The sequence below is a fragment of the Botryllus schlosseri genome, chromosome 10 (genome assembly GCF_051294905.1).
Source record: "Botryllus schlosseri isolate E-star chromosome 10, Bs_hap1, whole genome shotgun sequence".
Taxonomy (NCBI): domain Eukaryota; kingdom Metazoa; phylum Chordata; class Ascidiacea; order Stolidobranchia; family Styelidae; genus Botryllus; species Botryllus schlosseri.
In genome coordinates this window covers 11289158-11295692 of record NC_137245.1, presented here as the reverse complement: position 1 = coordinate 11295692, position 6535 = coordinate 11289158, and the positions used below count along the sequence as shown (strand labels likewise).

Sequence of the window (6535 nt, the reverse complement as noted above, 5' to 3'; positions counted from 1 at the left end):
AACTCGCTTTAGTGTAATATGATGTCAACATTGAAACAAAATGACAAAATTCAATAGTATAATATAGGGATAACTGACAGTGTAATAGAATTTAGAAAACCGCGGAGTCGCGTTTCTTGAAAAAACGCAACATTCAAAATCGAGTTTTGACTGGACGGATTTCCGCGATGGCCTACGGCCTTATTTGGTACAAAACAAAATTATCGTATACCCGACAGGAGTTTTGGCTTACTGAAAACTTCAATATCATCCACAAAAGAACTTGCTACCGGTATCAGGGCGAACCTTGGTTCGACTCGAATTTACAGCCAGTTTGTGTTGCGGGTATAAAAACGCTACGTCTACACCTACTGTCCCACGCACCTTCGAGTAAATCACCATTTTTTGTGAAGGGGAGTGGTACTGTTTTCCACGTATATTATGCGACCAAAATCGCTAAATCAATTTACATTACGGAAATACAGTAGTATGTATTTATTATTATTATTAATGGCACATTTACAATGGCGCTTATCGCCTTTTCACGCTTTGTGCACCACGACACGAATTTTTAATGTCCACATGTCTTTGCTTTTCGTAATCCTGGAAACGACTTTCATTCTTTCTTTCTCTCACTCAGACGCCCGTCTCTCTCACTCCCATGCCTCCCTAAAGTGCTCTTTGTTGTGGACTTGTAGCGCGGCTCACTTTCAGTCTGGGTTTTTCAATGCACCATGTTAGTAGTGGTGTAGTGCAGTAGTATAAACTTAATGCAGAATCAAATGATAAGTCGATTGTACAATGTACAGGCACGACGAAACGTTTTACTGTCGTTTGTCGTCCTCAATTCATTACCGGAAGTATATTCCGCATCATTTTGGACACGAAACGCGAGTCTGGTCCTGCGGGAATCTATTCCATGCGACAGCCAAGAGTGATCAAAGTATTCAGCGTTGCTACTATACTAGAAGTCGAACTAAGGCGATCACTTAATTTCGTATCGATTGCAAGTAAAAATAACAACTTCGCACACACGACAAAACTATACTGAGATAGAAATAAAAATGACGTAGGTATGAAGAGTACTCGAGTAAGCACCATCCAAAATAGATTTGATCGATGGGTCCAATATACTTTCAGCATGCAGTTAATCGGATGTGGCCGTTTTAGAAATGGCACGGTGCATCTTGGCGACTACCGCATAATCACCAATGGCACTGTAAATAGGTGCGATTTCGGGACAGGACTACCGCACGTCCTCCTTTAGGAGGATTTGTCCTACTCCTTCAAGAAATCGAAAACGTCCACCGAGGACGCCCAAATATCCTCTTTTTTTGGCAATTCGTCCTACATCAGCATGTAGCCCTGACAGCCACACTGTAAAAAATCTGGTAGATTTACTGGGAAATCTCTGTAAATTTTGCCACGAATTACCGGTCGCAGCCAATTACTGTGCGTAGCTTGTAATTTTACATTTTGATATGTAATATTACCTTAATATAGCTGTAAAGTAAGTTACCAGAATTTCTTCGCAAAATTACTGACAGTTACTCGTTACTGCAGTTTACCGGGCTGTTGGCAAAATTGATTAGCTTCAAAATCGCTGCAGCCAATGTATACGTAGAACTGAATGTTACTGATATATCATTCTAGAGGTGATTTGACCTGATTGAACCTCGTTTGCGAGACTGGGGTCTGTCATACCGAAATTGTTGGCCCTAGTATCAATTTAAGCTCAGTAGGGTACAAGAAATAACTGACAATCGTAGCTAATGTGGTACACCGTAGCCATATTATATTATAAGGCAATGGCTGTACGGCCAGTCTCGCTGGTTACATTCGTTGTCACGGATAAGACTGATAAGTTAGAAAATTAGTTCAGGATGTATAATATTGCTCGGGGAAACTAGAAATATCAGCACCGCATGCTCAGCTGACCATTTGTTAATGGCGGACAAGGCGACCTGTAATAGGTTACATTAGGTGACTGCTTTTTCTGAGATTCGTAGTAAACAACCAACCCACAACTGTGACATCACAAGCAGCGTCTGGTTAAGTAAGTACAGTAAGTAGTTAAGAACACATGGAATAAATATCAATTTATACGAAATTAGATGAAAAAGGGACTATATGCAATGATAAATGTTTCTGTATGGAAAAAACGACCCAGATCAAACATTATAACGTGGCCAGTAAATATTATTGGTGTCATGTGTCAGCGGATGAATACCATTTATTTTGAAATCGTTCGAGTGTCGTCTGGCTCTGGCCAGTGGCCAATAGTGAGATTTGAGCAAAGGGTGAAGCGAAGCTTGTTGTGCTTGAAGAAAGTGGACACGATCGTTGAAGATTCCTAGGAATGCTGAATGGAATACGCATCTTAAAAGGTAATACAGTACTACATAGTATTTGTTACCGTGAATATCTGACTCTGCACACCAGCCCTTGATGACATAGATTTCATGATTGATATATTTCATTCGCCGCATTCTCTGCTCTATTTTGGGATATTTGTCGACTTATATAGTGACCACATACTCCGCCGCGGAGGAGTTGAAACTGTTGGCTTGGTTATGTCATTTTCGGGCCGTAGCATAGAGATGTTTTCATCCACTGCTGGATTTGTTTGCCACACATGCCACCTTAAATTAGGAACCTTTAGCTTCAATACAGAGATAAAGTAAGTCATGAATCTCTGCTATGTCATGTAAAAGGCGGAGCCGTTATCACACAATGTGCCAGTGCCGGTACTTCAAAACATGTTATATTTTTGTTAGCCTATTTGTCTTAGTCTTTATAATGTCATGTCCACTGTCCAGGTTAGGAACTTTGCTTTATATAGCGACTTACGCATGGATTCTTTTTAGTGGAACTGCAAGATACTAGTTACACGGAAGGAATGAGAACGAGAAAAAGAAACAATTGGAAGTTTGGCTGGTGGTGGAATTAATTCACGTTTTCTTGAGACCACTCATGTTACTGCATGTCTCCTAAAGAAGAATTAGACCTCCAGCAGCAATATTTTTCCATCGATAACCACTTCATCGTGATATCATGAATGAATATACAGTTTGTTCCAATGTCATTTTGGGGATGTGAAGAAAATGTTGCGATATTTTTGCATCGGGTTGCTTTGCGATAGGTATGGATGTACGTGAATTTACAAGCTGGTATGTAATCCTGATTTACAGGGACAGCATGTTGGTAGGTAGGCGGTTAAATGACAGTCTCGATAGCAAAAGTATAGGAGATCATGTAGATTGGATATACCGGAGGTGACTGTAACATTACAGTCTGGCGTGTAAAGTGAGATTACCGGACGAGTGTAAGTTGAATTTACATTGACTAACGGTAATGTTAGATTACCACGAAATGTCTGGCTACCGTGCTTCCAAACATTTCGCGGTAAATCGAGGTTTTTATTTTTTACAGTGCAGGCGATTGTGCACTGTGCAGGCAGAACTGAAAAAGGCCCTAAATCACGCGAAATCTGGATATGACCGCAAGGACGAATAAAAAATCAGAGCGGGTCTTTCATGAGTTGATTCAAGAGAGTAAATTTTTTTAGTCAGCACAACCGTATTCATCAAAATTCTCAAACGAACCATGTTCTCGTCCGATTTTATAACTTTTTCGATTCGTAAAATGTCTCCTCTTCTCCGGATCTCGAAATGTAGTAACCATAATTTACTGTGTTGCAGGAGATTTTCGCCCTTTTGGAATAAAAATTTCTCTCATAAAAGGGATGCATTCATATCCCAAAACTACATTCCACTTAAAATACAAAATGTCAAAAGTAAGAGACTTTGTCAAAAAAGTATTATGTAGAAGTGCAAGTATAGTATGAGAACATAACCCGTTGTAGGAAAAACGTACTTGAGTAGCCTATTCGGTAAAAGTACAAGTACTTCGTTACTGACCACTATTGGCGACAGCTCTGTTAAATTGGGGATATGCGAGCATTAACAGATGTCTTATAAAAGGCCTAGAAGTGGGCCGTGCTACAAGTCAGCCGCTACGGAATTAAAATGAAGAAAATCGGCCTGATGTAAATGACTATAGTAGTCGACAAACACCATGAATACCTAAAAAAAAAAAACTGAAGGGTACGCGTACTTAATCCCGCAAAGTTCTATCGCGCGACGACCGAAATGCGCCATCGAGGTCAACAAGCCGCCGTTCATTCCCAGCAGGTCACTTCCATTGGTCATTTATCTCACTACGGCGCGTATAAGGCAGACAGATCAATGTCAAACATACCTCTTCAAAGCCGCGGTCATCTTGGTGTGATGAGATCCACTTGAAACAATTGAGCTCTTGCGGCCCCCGCAGTTGACCTAACGACTGGTCAGTTTTCAACGGGAATGGCTCGACGTTGACTTCTCAGGATTGCGACCTTGTCGGATGAACAAAAGATGATGATAATTAGAGTTTCATTAAAAACAGAAATCAATTTAAAACAAACATGTTTAAAATAAGGCCCTTGTTTAAAACATGTTTTTTATTATTTTTTTTTATGTTTTTTTTGTTAAAGCCATGACGTCACGAATATTAAATTGTGACGTCACAGTGGATTAACAATTACAATTGAAAGTATAGGGTAAATATAGCTCCTTTGAAACAAAAACTGTACTATTGCTGTTGAACCGACTATATTTTGAGGGTTCCAACAGTCCCATATCGATATACATCGTCTATATCGGGTGGTAATTGTCCGTAGGCTCATTCAACATGTTTCTTGAAAAGTATTTACACAATTATGGCATCATTTTACAACTGAAAAAAAACCACATTTTTTTTAAAAGGCTTTTGCTTAAAACACTGTTTAAAACATGTTTCAAACGAAGTGTTTAAAAACACCGTTTGTTTTAAATGCAACCCTAATGATAATGCTATAAACCAAAATCCTCAAAAACGCACTTCGGGAACGATGGAATCACAAGTGAACCTTCAAAATGTGTACGCAACTCAAAAATAAGAAAATTCAATATACTGAAAAATTTGAAGCAACCTTTTGATGCTACACGTTTTATACGCGGTTGCCTTGGCGTGTCGACAAGACGAAGCCCTGTTAAAACCACTAACTGGATTTTTATGTTTTGGTTTCTCTTGAACGAACTGCGACTTTGCTCTTTGCTAGCCTCTATTATGTTGTCCAATTTCGTTAAATTGTACTTACAAAATTTAGCGATCTTTTTAAAAAGTATGTCCCCGGTTTTAGCATAGAACTGGTGTTGAACAAGGAGTTGCACGGCACTTTCACGCAGTCAGGTACAGCACTTACAGGATTGTCACGTGAGTCGAATCCCAAGTAGACCATGGACGTTATTCTACGAAGCGAAGCAAATAAATACGTTCCAGTTTTCTACATCAATTTAAAATTTCAGGTCTCATTTCTTTTTAAATTCATGGTCAAGTGTCCGAAGTTTTACGTTTCGCAATTGAGATATAACAAAGTTGACATGGACCGAGGAGGATCACTGCTCTAAACCACGTGAAGCAAATTTAATTACATCCTAACATTATTGAAGTATTTTTTGGATGCGTGATGTGTTCTAATCGTTTGAAGCAAAATACCAAAGCAAGGCAATGACAACCATTTTATAAACAATTCTAACGACCTCTAAAGAAAACACATACCGTGTTGAAATGTTGTGAGGAACAATAGTTATAATGATACCTGATAATTAGGGCGATTAGTTCTGACCTAAAACGGAATAATATGAACAAAAAATGAACATTTGGACATTTTTTGAGATTCAAACGTTACAAGGTGTAATATGACCGACAGTGCTACCTCAGCGACAGCAACGAAATGCAGTTTGCAAAGAAAAATTGACTTTTGAACAATTGTGACAATTTTTGACCTAACACTACAATTTTTACAAAATTTTTACATATTTTGCAATGTCAAAAACAAAGAAAAAATCGCCCTGCTGATAAGCTATAAGCGGCGATTCAATATACTTCTTTCTGGTGCAGCTCATTTCACGTTGATTTATTCCAGGTTTATTGCGAATGAGTGATAGAGTTCAAGATGTTGACAACGCGAATAGCAAAAAACAAATTAACATCGAAATATTGAGGAATGAGCACGCTAGTTTTGTAGGAGATTTCATGTCATGTATATATAAGTGCTTGGTGTATACTGTGTACTTAGCAAGTATTGCAGACGGGATTTTCAAGACATCGCCCTTGATTCGTGAAATTTCGAACAAATCAACTTTTTTACTCGTTTCCGTGCAGTCAATCTTGTGAGAACATCTGTAGTAAGTCGAAATTCGAAACTGGACACGACAAGAGAGCGTATCGCTTGCATGCACCGGGATCGTAATATCAAAGTCATTGAGATCCGGTTGATTTACAGAAACCGAATTTCAATTATAAAGCTCGTCTATACAGTAACCGGTAGTTAGAATGATAAAATGATTTGAATACAACACATAATAAACATGACAGTACATTAATTATAGTTATTACAGCTACCGCTTGCTTTGCTCTGTCGATGTCTTAATTGTTGGTTTGATGATGGGAGGAAGAATGTAGACTTAATTTC

General features: G+C 38.7%; 1 long non-coding RNA gene across 1 annotated transcript; it reads left to right on the top strand.

The window, feature by feature from the left end:
* The first annotated feature begins 1352 nt into the window (after window positions 1–1352).
* On the top strand, window positions 1353–3064 carry LOC145449170 (uncharacterized). Its single transcript, XR_013918159.1, has 2 exons — window positions 1353–2366; window positions 2847–3064. It is a non-coding gene; the product is annotated as an uncharacterized LOC145449170 (long non-coding RNA).
* The last annotated feature ends 3471 nt before the right edge of the window (window positions 3065–6535 follow it).